Genomic DNA, 14,282 nt, shown 5'->3' with positions numbered 1-14,282 from the left:
GTCAGGGAGGCCAGAATTACTAGCCAGATTACCCTAGTTACTGCTAGACAGGTGTTTCCTCAGCTACAGATTAAAAATTTTATAGGACCATTCATTTTAGAATGCTCCAAAAGAATAAAAAAAAATTGAGAACCATCATGCAAATTTAATAAAGTAAATCTGCAAATAATTTTTTAACAGGCTGTCTCCTAATGAGGTAGGGCAAATAAAACTAAATTTAGTAATTTGCTTACTTTATTGTTAACCAGTGCAGGCTTTTCTATAAAATAAATTATAAATTAAAGTCAATAAACAAAATAAACCTACTGGTATATAACAAAAACAATGTACGACATTTTCTTTCCATCAGCAAAAAATATTAACAAATATTCAACAGGGTACAAGTAATATATATTTATTGTAAAGCAAAAAGCAAGTCTTTTTTTTTTTCAAAAAATTAGATCAGCATCATATAATTCATGAGCACCATAACTGTGAACTTTAGGAAAATCAACAAATAAAAATGTAGCCAATTAGTGTTCAGTGCTCTCATATTGTACCATGTAGCAGCAAATTACAGCTGTTTTTCCTTTTAGTTAAAAGGAAAAAGAATAATGCACTTTAGAAAATTAATAACCAGCATATGGTGGCAACAAAAATGTGAATAATACCAGTATTTATATTTCTTCACAATAACAGACATAAACATTGCCAATCATTAGTATTTCTATGGAGTAGCTGTGCCCTCAAGTACAGAATTTACCAAAAATGTTCTGCATATATATTTAATGGCAAAATTCATCAAATATAGTTACTAGTAAAACTGACTTGATATTACTCCTGACCAACAAAATATTACTATGACATATGATGCACATGTCCATTTATACAACAAAATTAACTATTTTGCGATATACAGTAAAGCCTTAATTGAAAATGCTCCAGAAATATGGGACAAAATAAAATGGGTTACTGGATTCAGACAATGGTCATAGCATGCTGGTTATAGAACTGTCCATTAATCATCATCTTTTGTCAACGAACTGGCCATATCCCACTGAGGTACGGTGGCCCAAAAAGAAAAATGAAAGTTTCTCTTTTTAAATTTAGTAATTTATACAGGAGAAGGGGTTACTAGCCCCTTGCTCCCGGCATTTTAGTCGCTTCTTACAACACGCATGACTTATGGAGGATGAATTCTGTTCCACTTTCCTATAGAGATAGGAGGAAATAAACAAGAGCAAGAACTACAAAGAAAATAGAAGAAAACCCAGAGAGGTATGTATAATACATGCTTGTACATGTATGTGTAGTGTGACCTAAGTGTAAGTAGAAGTAGCAAGACGTACCTGAAATCTTGCATGTTTATGAGACAGAAAAAAGGACACCAGCAATTCTACCATCATGTAAAACAATTACAGACTTTTGTTTTACACTCACTTGGCAGGACAGTTGTATCTCCCTGGGTGGTTGCTGTCTACCAACCTACTACCTAGATCCATTATTGTTATGATCACAAAATCTCATCTGTATCCACCACAATCCCATTTTTGACTACCCGCTCCTCCCTATTGGTCCACTGAAGTGAAGGTTTACTGTACACTGTTTTTTTCACTTCAAGCAAATTACTATTATGAGCTATTCCATATCAATTGCTAATTCAATATGTGCATTACACATTCACCATATGCAATAACTGCATTCACAAAACATTAAAGTTTCTTATTATTCAGAATTAAGTCTTGAGGGCAAGGCTGCCATAAAGCACAGGACACCTGCATCATATAACCTTATTGTAATCAATGCTGTGTTTACATTAGTCAGAGTTTTCACTCATTGAAATTTTATTAAGTTCTAAATACTGTTATATGTATCATACTTTTGTCAACACACAACATGGGAACCAGTTCATACAAAAAACATTGTGCAAACTAAAAATTTACTCTGAAACTCAATTTCAAACATTGTCCAGACCAGTGTTTCTCAGCCAATTTGCCAGACAGTCCTCCAATCATTTAAGGTTTACCCCTGCTCCCATTTCCTTTGTAGGCTACAATCCATTGTTTGAGAAACTGGTCTAATCATTATCTAAAACACACACACACACACACAAAATATTAACCTTTAACACTAAATCTTTAATTCCTTTAAATTAAAAAAAATCAAGAAACAAAGAATGTGCATCATTTCAAGAAGTATTTGACAACATTACTGTAGTTCTAAAGTAGGAGAATAAGAGAAAATGAGAACAGAAAGGAAAAAGAGAAAAGAGGAGATGGAGAAAGAGGAAGAATAGAAACTAGTGAATAAAAACCCTGATTAACTGAGCAGAATCAAAGCAGAAAAAAAAGGTTAACACTTGTAGCAGCAGCATCATACTTGTGAGGAGAGCAACAGAGGTCTTTGCTGAGTGATGCAACCTCCACTACTATATTCAGGTGCAAATACTGTCCATACATATACATGTATATACATAATACATACACTATGGCAAAAATAGCATGTAATTTTTGTAAGAGAAGGAAAGCTCTCATATTTATAGAACAAATTCTGAACTCTAAGAGTATTAGTTTAAGCCAGGACAATTAAGAAAGTTTAGATCTCCAAGACATTATATTAACAAGGGACATATATCAAGGGTATAATTCAAGGAACAGAATAGGGGCTTCTGAGATGGTGTGATTATGTATAAAGAAAGGAACAAAACAAGTTGATTAAGAGGATGTATAAATCTAGAATTGGTGGAAAGTAGTGAATGGTATGTCCATTGTTTAAGAGTTGCGAGAGGGTACAAAGAGAGTTTTTGGAGAGGTTGGGATCTGAATATCCAACAAGCATATGTGAGCATGTAGGAGATGAAGAGAGATTAGTGACCTTTGGGACCTGAGGTGATGTTGGGGTGTAAGCAAAGTAATATAAATAAAGGCATTCAGGTAAACTAGGAAGCTGAATTTCAAGAGGTGGGTAACATAATGCCTGAACTTTGTAAGTTTAGTGAGGATCTAACAGTTCAAGGAGTTACCACTGAAAAATATTACATGTACCCTTTTAGACAGACAGCTATTTATCAAGCGACATTGAATGCATTTTCTTATTTGCATCACCCTGCCTAGGAGGGAAACTACAAATGTGTTAACAAAAAGAGCAATCATGACTGCACTAAGTATAGTACACCCTCTTCATAATGCATGGGTTATGTTACCAAAAATCAACTTGTAACATAAAACAGCATTACATGGAGTAAATATACTGCATAAGAAAATTAGAGTTATGTTTCAGACACCTGTGACAAGTTTCAATTTTTGTACTACTGTAAGTACTAGATAAAAATTACAAGAGCATAACTTACCTTACAGTCTAGTACTACTTTCTCCTTGAAATGGAAGTGTACTGAAGGTTGATATAGGCCTAGCAAACTGAGGTGGATAGTTGTGGTAGTGTTGATGTGGATGCAGAGTGGTCAGTAGCTGGTTATACTGGAATGCTCAAGTATTCTGTATCACTGTACATCTCTGATATTTTTTACTCTGCAGCACTTCATAGAGCTGACTAGAAAACTTTATACTATGAAGGCCATCACATAGATTCATGATTATTGTGCTTCTTAATACCTCCACTATCACAAGTACAGTACGGCTCAGACTTACAATGATCCATACTTACAACATTGGCACTTTGGAACCAATGAATTACAAACATGCTTTCCCTTCTAATGAGCAAGACAATACAGTATCAAGCATCAGTATTCAATGCAAATATGGTGGGGCTCCAATTTGTGTTCCTGAAAATTCAACTCAGAATCTATTTTTCCATAGACACTCATGTTATAAGCCATGACATTATGCACTGATATTATGCAGTAATAATGTGTGAGTGTGGTGAAAGTGTTGAATGATGAAAGTATTTTCTTTTTGGGGATTTTCTTTCTTTTTTGGGTCACCCTGCCTCGGTGGGAGACGGCCGACTTGTTGAAAAAAAAAATTATGCACTGAATTTCAATTATATTTTTTAATAATATTTACCCAATATTCTACATTGAGTACTGTTCATTTTACCCACAAATATTATTAAACATTGTTTATGTTACAAATGCATGTTAGTGAAGCAGTAGAGAGATACAATAAAGTATAACAAAGTGCAGTAGAGATCTGTAGGGAAAAGCAACAGTTGGACTATCTCCCTCTTTCTCATTTTCACTCTCTTTTTCCTTCCTACCTTTCAAGTTGCCATGTTTAATACAATGCTCTCCTCTTCCTCACTGCTGTGGTTGAGTGTGGTGTGAGAGGAATGGGGTGACAGACATGAAGAAGAAAGATTGCAGCTGGACTGCCTCCCTCTGTTGCTCACTCTCCTATTTACTCCCACCCGTCCTGCATCATATCTAACTACGTATTCACTTATGATCATCATTGTGAGGGTGAGAGTTAGAGAGATTGGGTATACTGTGTGAGATGGCAGTGGTAAGGATAACTGTGTGAAGGGTGTTGTGCGAGTTACTGATGACCCAAACATCTAACATGCCAACGTATCCAATACACAGCAGCAGCAGTAGGGATGGTAGTGATTACAGAATGCAATTTAGTCCAAATGGACTACATTAATTAATCAAAATGAACTTTCCACACATAAAACGAACACAAAATACAAAAAAAAAAAAACTTGGTAAAAAATAATAATTTTTTAATTCAACCTCAAGAAAAGTGTAAATATTAAATTCACAATTCTTGGCAAATCTCTACCAAACAAATGTGAATTTTATTTTTCTTTTAACTTAACGGCCATCTCCCACCAAGGCAGGGTGACTCAAAGAGAAAAACACATTCACCATGGTGGCCCTGTGGCCTGGTGGCTAAAGCTCCTGCTTCACACACGGAGGGCCCGGGTTCGATTCCCGGCGGGTGGAAACATTTCGACACGTTTCCTTACACCTATTGTCCTGTTCACCTAGCAGCAAATAGGTACCTGGGTGTTAGTCGACTGGTGTGGGTCGCATCCTGGGGGACAAGATTAAGGACCCCAATGGAAATAAGTTAGACAGTCCTCGATGACGCACTGACTTTCTTGGGTTATCCTGGGTGGCTAACCCTCCGGGGTTAAAAATCCGAACGAAATCTTATCTTATCTTATCATTCAACTGTCGTCTTTCCAGAAGTGTGCTGACATCACATTCAGATTCTCCCATCTGCAACATCCCCGCCCCTCCTTCTGAGTTCAGACATTACCCTTAAGCCATGGTATTAGTGGGCTACAATTCTTTTCCCTAAGCCATGCACATCATAAAAGGAGATCATAATGCTGAAAGCACAGGTAAGGGCTTAGTAAACCCTTCTGCATTTAACTGTTAAAAATTCAAAGAAGGAGCTCTCTATACACGTATAAAATGAACATACAGAAAGCAGGAATGCCTTTGGTATAAACTAATAGAGGAAAAATGTTTATAATTAAGTATTAAAAATTGTAAATATTAAATCTATGGTTCTTGGTAAGTCTTCTATTTTCTTTTAATACATCAAGGAAGAGCAATCTGAAAGAGGAAACATTTTCAGTCACTCATTCAAGTGCCATCTTGCCAGAGGCATGTTGACATCATAGTTCAGACAGCCTTCTGAACTGTAACATCCCTACCCCTCCTTCCAAGTGCAGACACTGTACTTCCCACCTCCAGGACTCATGCCTGGCTGTTTCCCTGAATCCTTTCATAAATATATGAATGAACTTTTTACAACTAAAAAAATTATATAAAATTATTTATTTGAATTTTTGTAATGATCCTAAATACTCTTGTTCTAAAGTGCCAGTGCCAGAAATGAATGATGTCATAAATCAAGGCTGTACACTGCATATATTGTAACTATTCACAGTCTATAAACAGTCTGAGACTATTTGCAACTGAACAAGAGTACTGAATCTAAAAAAAATTGAAAATTATTCTTAGGTGTGAAAAACAGTAGTTCAGAAAGGCAAGTATTATAATACGAGTGTCTAGGGAAATAATAGGTTCTGAGTTGCAAACACCCAAGTAACAAACAATGTTCAGGAACACATTAGCATTTTAAGTTAGTGCCCTACTGTATTCCTCTTGAGTGCCATGGTTAATATCCAGAGATCAACTAAAGTGTTCAAAATAGCTTGATAAATATGTAGTGCGGGAGGCACAAGCAGCTTCCAGAATGCAACTGCAAGTAGAATGGTTTGTCAGTTGTGTATAATGGCATGTAGTACCAATATTTTGCAGGTAATATAATGCTACATTGTGTATACCAATATTTTTGAGTCAGCCAAGTCTAACACTCTACAGCAGACAATATCAAGACTTTGATGCACTATCAAATTTTTGGTAGCACTATTCAGAGCACACTGCAAGAAAACTGCACAACACTAAGTCATTTTATGAAAAGGTTTATTTTATATTAATTAATGTACAAGTAATTCAACATTTAGGCAATTCTTTTACATCAAAAAACAAAATTCTGTTCAAAGTTTCCAGCCTAAGCATTAGCGGTTATAACAGTATGTGGCATGTGCTGACTGGGCAATATTCATTGAAAAATTGGTTAGGCATTAAAATGATAGATTGAGGGGTAACACTGGCAAAGATAAAAGATACACTGCTGTAACTGTATTATTAGTTCTGACCCAAAACGAACTAAGCTACTACCCTACAACTTTTTCAAATGTACTTATTACTCCATTTTAACTCCTTGACTGTCGCAACCCCCAATCCTGAGGTGTCTCCTGGTGTCGCAAAATTAAAAAAAAAAAAAAAAAAAAAAAATCTCATCTGTATCCACCACAATCCCATTGTAATGACACCAAAAGAACGAAATTTGATGGAAAATCTGATGGAATTACGCTCTCGCAAAGTTAGTGACCTCGGCGATTTCGCCCACTTTGAGCCCTATTTTCGGCCGATTCCATTGTTCCAGTTGACCAAACTCATGGCTATTTCTTTAGAACTCCATTTTTTCTATCGATTGAGTACAAGAAACTGCCCATTTACTGATTTTAACTACCCAATAATGTGGTCTGAAATTTGCAATTTGGCCAATTTCACGAAAATTAAAAAATGTGACAATTTCAAAATAGTGTCCAGAATGAACAATGCAGACATTTCTGGCTCTAAATAACATTTTCTTTGTTCATCAGCCACATCTCCAGGCCCTTCTGATATTACTCTTGCTTTCTATTTTGAATTTTTATTCAAACAAAAAATAGAAGATTTACTGTTATGCAGACTACTGCAATATTGTAATAATTATACAAATAATGTCAACCCATTCATTACTGCATATTAGAATGGCTGCTTGGGCATTTATTGGAAAATGACATCATTTGTTTACTTTTGAACATCGGCAAAAATTAAACATCTCCCCTACTTTGAGCTCCATTTCAAGGTTCTTTTCATAGTGAAACCAATCAAAATCACCTCTATTTCTATAATATGTTTTCCATTCTATCAAATGAGACCAAGAAAATGATAATACAACCATTAATACTATACGAAAATAGACCACAAAGTCAGCATTTTAACCCGTAAACGGTCCAAGCAGATCTACGTTCACATGTGCAGTGCTACAAAAGCAGATCTACATTTTTTTACATATTTTCAAATATAACAAAAAAAAAAAAAAAAAAAAAAAAAAAAAAAAAAAAAAAAAAAAAAAAAAAGTAGATCAAAGATTTTTACACATTTTCAAATGTAAAAATACAAAAAGAAGGTCTACTTTTTTTACATACTTTCAAATGTTGAAAAAACGTATATATACATTTGGACAGTTTACGGGTTAATTAAAAAAAAAACGGTCGGAGTTTTTTTTTCTCATCATGCACTGCGTGCTGCAGGATTTTTTTTTTATATGGTGCACACTAACCACACAGACCCATTCTCTCACATGTGGGCCTACCAGCTTTCTCCTGCTTGATTAAGCCGCTAGAATTTATGAGTATATATACGTCAAACACAGTGGCTCGTAAGACGTATATACGACTGAAACAGTCAGAGGGTTAATATCTTTCATTCAATAAATGACAAATTATTTTTTTTTCCACAAAATAACATTTATGAGGTTTTTTCATTATTAATAAATTAATACATCTGTTTAGCTGTTGTATAACTGCTGTACCAATATTTCCATAATCTAAAATTATGAAGTACAATACATTAAATACTATTTTCACATTAAACTATATATGTACCAGTACTTTTATTAACAATATATCCTTATAGTCATTGTTATTTAACCCTTAAAGTGTTTATCACAAATCCACAGCACATAGGAAATTGGGCATTAAATCTATTAAAATTATTTTTGTAGGCCTGACTAAAGTAAGATGACATGCTGACTAATATCTCGGGTGTTAAGTCATATTCAAATCCAGTAAAAAAACCTGTGTATACTTCATGTGCCACCAGGAATTGGAAGTGATGGTAAAGCATGATACTTGATGGGAAAAGAACATGGTTGTTGTTTTGTATAACAGTACTCTTGAGAGCAGGTTATATCACTAGTGATATTTACAACATACAATGTACAGTATTACATTTTGATAAAGACAATAAATATAATGCATATAATACACATGTTAAATTAGTAGAAGCATGTGTGGACACTACTAGATGGGTAGAGCACATTGGCAGTGGTGCTATAAAATTATACCCGACAGCAGTGAAAAGTGATACTAGTAATGATAGTATATACAACATGTGTTATGGACTGAGGAAGATACTCAGTAATAATGTGTAGAACAAGCAGAAACATGATCTGTCTCTCCCAGTGATGTAAAAGGCACAAAATCCCTTTGTATGAAAAACTTTTCTTAAAAATTGATGAAACATCACTTAATTGGCATACACTTCTCCAGGAGACGTGTTGATCACATGGCACATATGAACACTATGTTTTCTGGGTGTTGTGTTACTGCTTAAAAACCATACACATTAATTGAAAAATCAACCCATTATGTATAGTGTGCATACTCCACTAACTTTAAAAATAAATATTTGAGTTCATGCAGAATTTTATTAACCTATGACACTAGGCTTCTAAGCCAAAAACCTTCCTTTTATATACTGGTAATTAATAGTTTTCAATGTTATAGGAATGTATTATATTTTATATTATAATGCACAAGAAATGCACAAGGAGGTCATTACCACAGTTAAGGGTTAATATACAATCCAGTATTGCTAATTACATCACAAAGCATATGGCTGTACATTAACTTTTTTATAGGCCTTTTACACCACCACTGTGCAAATTATATTTTGTTGTTAAAACATTCACCTTAAGGATACTGTAGTTTGTCCCTCCTTTCCTCCTTCCCATTTGTCCATAAACTTCAATCTTAACCTTTACTTAGAGAAGTTTACTTGCCTCATTACTTATATTTAAAAAGTATCCAATTATTTACAGCATTTTCCAATTGGAACAATAAAATTCCACCACGGTAATACAAAACTATCACATATTACATTCTACTTTTCTTATCTCTTCCATGTGAACACTAAATCAAATTGTAAACAAGAGCCAAACTTCGATCAAAGCTGCTGCCTTCTTGAAATATAACAAATGTTCAGTCTTTGTAACATTTTAGGCAAGTGTTTTGTTCATAAACATCTATAATAAACAACACTAACTACTTCACAAAATGAGAATCCAAATATTTCCAATTACAAAAGATTCTTGTCAATGCCACTTTTAATCAGATAAAAAGAGTTCTAAAACAAAGTACTGCATGTCAAAAGCTATATACAAAAAGACATCACAAATCCAGACTTCAATACAGAGAACTTCAGGAGCCTTAAGTTATGCTAGACCCTCTGGAATCAGAAATCCAAAGAAAACTGAAATCTGGGAATAAAATTTCCAAGATCAATACTATTTAACCCAATTCATCAAATCTATGCAACATTTTCTTTTTTAGGAACAAAGGTAAACATGTAAACACACTAATAAAGTTACTCTACAACTAGAAATACAAGTGTGTACGTTGTTTAATTATGCCTTTAAAAATGTGGATAAGCAATGGTATTTGAAGTTTCAGCTCCATCCAGTCTGTATTTGTGGTGCCCTACTGTAATACATTAACAGAAATAAATTCTGTTAACAAATTTAAATATACATCCTTAACCCTCAAACTGTCCACACGTAGATCTACATTCATGTGTGGGGGGCTCCAAACGTAGATCCAAGTTTTATTTTTCATTCCTTCAAATTTGGCGCGATAGACCTGATTCGCCTAGACATGAAAAAACGGGTCTGTGCACTCAGTGTGCGCACTATGAAAAAAGGGGACCACTTAGTACCTAGAGGGAGCACCAGTTCAACTGAGCTCCAGCTAGAGCAAATAGCGTGGCAAACACCAGTGATTCACTGATGTCATGTCATATTAACACTCACATTTTAAGAGAAAAGTAAAAATAGGTTAGATAAATGCATGAGCGGGTGTGGGTGGGTGTGAGTTGGACCTGACTAGCTTGTTCTACTGGGTCAGATGTTGTGCTCCTTCTTTCAGTGGATGTGACCTGACTAGGTGGGTCATTGGTCTAAGCTGGGAGGGGGGGGGGTGACATAGACCTGCCTTGCATGGGCCAGTAGGCCTGCTGCAGTGTTCCTTCTTTCTTATGTTCTTATGTATTTGGCTGGCTAGCTGGCTGGCTTTGGCTGTCTCTGTCTGTATCTGTCTATATCTCTATCTATATCTCTGTCTATCTGTCTATATCAGTGCATATTTGTATCTCTGTCTATATCTCTCTCTCTCACATGTACTCATAAATACAGTTATTATAATGTAAATTACTTAGGATAACCTAAAAATTCCAGGCCAAGTTCTATAGTGTTTGTAGATATAAGACATAAATAAACATGATGCAAGTAACAGCAGTATCACTTGCTCAGCAATCAGGGAGCTGCCCATACACCACAAACCAACAGGTTTACTAGCCACTCCCTGATACAGACACAAGCAGATGGAAAGACAGACACACACAGGCAGATGGAAAGAGAGAGAAACAGAGGTAGACAGATAGACACAGACAGAGAGATGTACAGATAGAGACAGACAGACATACAGAGACATGTTTGTGTGCAAGAGTAAAAACATACAAAGACAAGGTTCCCACCTCCAGCAGCACACATTCGTCATAACACCATTCTTCAAGGAATTCATATTATACTCCAGGGACACACAGAAGACAGAAAGACAAAAGCTGAACTGGACAGACAGATAAGCAGAGCTAGGCAGACATAGATGTACAGGTAGACAGGCAGAAAGACAGACATATAAAGACATGTTTGTGTGCAAGAGTAAAAACATATAAAGGCAAGGTTCCCCCCTCCAGCAGCATACATTCATCAAATGTCACTTGTTATCTGACACTTGTCACAACACCATTCTTCAAGGAGTTCATAATATACTCCAGGCACACACACACACACAAGACAGATAAGCTGAACTGGACAGACAGATAAGCAGAGCTAGGCAGATAGACAGATAGATGTACAGATAGACAGACAGATAGTCAGGCAGACATACGAAGACATGTTTGTGTGCAAGAGTAAACATATATAAAGGCAAGGTTCCCTCCAGCAGGGCACATTCATCAAATATCACTTATCTGACCCTTGTCATAACACCATTTTTCAAGGAGTTTCATACTCCAGCGTGTCTAAAACATTGCTGGGACCTATAAATACTATGTATATTTTTCTAGACAATAGTAAATGACCAGGGCAGGTGAAAATGTTCACCTGTCAGTGTGATTGTTACAATTTGAGTACTATTTCAGTATATATTATTAGTGTCAAAACAAAAATTGGCTATGAAATCACAAGAACTATTATAAATTGTAATTATCAGAGCATAAAAATTATATAAATTAAAATAAAAACGAGAAAAAAAGGTAAATTGGCAACACTTCTGCAAGCGGCAGGACTGGATGTTGCCGTCAGGTGAGGATCCAGAGACAACTTCGTGGTCTTAAATCTCTGTAAGTACTGGTCCTAAATTTTTTTTTTTTTTTGGTCTATACCACACAGAAAATTGCCCTCTTCAATTTAAAAACAAAATTTTTTTTTTATTTTTCAAAATATTCGGAGCGCCACACAGGTGAACGTAGATCTACATTTGAACAGTTTAAAAGTTAAAAAACACACATACACCACTTTCAATTTAATTACGTGCATGAGGACATACATGGTATGAAACAAATGTAATTTAATTTATTAAGAAAAAAGTGTGAAATACCTGTATACCATACAGCAAGGACCACTGACCCACAGGCCCCACATAGCCCCTGGGAAGATTTAATCCAGCTCTCTGAACCTATTAGAAAAAGAAATATTACTACTACATAATTACTAAAGTGATAAGACAATATCTGAAAAAATCTAGTGCTGAATAAGGCATACATATTGGTTGTAAAACTGACGATAACTGTTACGACTTAATCTTCACCGTAACAATAGGGGCACAAATAACTCCAATTTTTTGTTAGTTTTATTTTATTACCAATCGTTTAGCTTCATTGGTATTTGGTTAGTGAATTAAAATAACCACAAGCAATTATAAATGAAATACTATACAGCAAGGAACCCAATCTTACGTTCAAATTCTCATTAACAGAGTATGATACAATAATTTCAATTAATAATCTACTAATCTCACCATTTAACTCCTTTAGAAAGGTCTAGGGTAACGAAATAGTTATCTTTCATAAGTGACATGAATTACCAGACTTCAGGAAACTAATGGCAAAGGCAAGACAATAGACTTGGTACAAAGTTTTAGTTTAAGCTAGGAGCTTTGGGTTGAAGACCCGTACCGAGTCAGAGCTAGGAGCTGACTGACTCACTCAACTACTCCATAGTATAACTTCAGCTCTGCCAGAAGGCAACGCGTGGCGTCAATTCTAGAACCACCAATTGGTCACTACAGTAGTGGTTACACATTCGTAATACCTAACGTAATAATAATATAATATAATACAATATAATACAATGAGAGTACTTTTGATGATTCATACTGTACCCAATAATAATATATAGTCGAACCTGCTTTATCTAGCTAGTAATAAAGTGGTTCGCGATATATTATTACAGAACTTATTTTAACCAGGCCTTTTATTTTTGTATATAATGGAGTGAAGTAGGGGCGCGTAACACCTCCCCCCTCGCGACTGACGGTCGCCATTGACTTGTACTCTCTGTGGTGGGTAGCATCTGTCACAGTAGCAGAGGTTGTAACATAGACAGCAGTCCTACATCATCTCCAGCTTTCTCCACAACATAGATGGTCATAAAAGTACCGACTCATACTGTTAAAAATAAAGGTATATTAATAAAATTTCAAGGCCTAGAGAGGGCATCAGCAATGAGATTATGTTTTCCTTTTATATGGGAAATGGTAATAGAGAAGGGTTGAATTCTCAAAGCCCAACGAAGTATTCTGGCGTTCTTCGATTTCATAGAATTTATGAAGGTCAAAGGATTATGATCGGAGTACACCGATATCTGATGGGTAGAAGATCCTAAATATACATCAAAATTCTCTAGGCATACAACGAGAGCTAAGGCTTCTTTTTCTATAGTTGAATAATTAATTTGGTGTTTCTTTAACTTAGAAGAAAAATAAGAAACAGGTTGTAATAGGTCAGAATTTGGAGCCTTCTGTAACAATGCGGCTCCCAAAGCATATGCACTGGCATCTATTTGTAAGTGGAATGGTTTATTAAAATCAGGACTTAGCAATACTGGGGAAGAGGATAGTAATCTTTTTAAACGATTAAATGCAATTTCACAGTCCTGGGTCCATGAAAACTTTGTTTTTGGACTAGTTAATTCAGTTAGGGGAAAAGCTACCTGTGCAAAATTCGGACAGAACCAACGGTAGTAACCGGCAACTCCTAAAAATCTTGATACGCTTTTCCTATCCTTAGGGGTAGGAAATTCTAAGAGGGCCTTTACTTTGGCGTTCAAAGGAGCGACTTCACCTTGTCCAATCCGAAATCCTAAGTATTTAATTTTCGTCTGGCCAAACTCACACTTGGACAAATTCACTGTAAAATTATGTTTACTTAAGGCGTCAAACAAGGCTTTAAGCTGTTTAAGGTGTTGGGGCCAACTGTCGCTGTATATGACTAAGTCGTCTAAGTAAGCTTCTATTCCGTCCAATCCGCCCGTAAGTATGTTCATAATACGCTGGAACGTAGAAGCCGTGTTACAGAAGCCGAAGGGCATAACGCAATACTTGTATAGGCCACCAGGTATTGTAAAAGCCTATATCTCTTGAGCTCTTGGTGACAA

The 14,282-nt window shown here is 35.5% G+C and overlaps 1 non-coding gene across 1 annotated transcript in view; it reads right to left on the bottom strand.

Moving 5' to 3' along the window:
- Positions 1 to 216: 216 nt before the first annotated feature.
- Positions 217 to 14,282, bottom strand: part of LOC128692120 (uncharacterized) — a 55,825-nt gene continuing 41,759 nt past the window's right edge. Inside the window, exon 2 of the transcript XR_011391160.1 lies at positions 217 to 12,303. This is a non-coding gene — a transcript (uncharacterized protein). The remainder of the gene's footprint in view (positions 12,304 to 14,282) is intronic.

This window comes from Cherax quadricarinatus, chromosome 6 (genome assembly GCF_038502225.1).
Source record: "Cherax quadricarinatus isolate ZL_2023a chromosome 6, ASM3850222v1, whole genome shotgun sequence".
NCBI classification, from domain to species: Eukaryota; Metazoa; Arthropoda; class Malacostraca; order Decapoda; family Parastacidae; genus Cherax; species Cherax quadricarinatus.
Note: the sequence above shows the minus strand (reverse complement) of the source record. Positions and strands in the feature narration are given on the sequence as shown.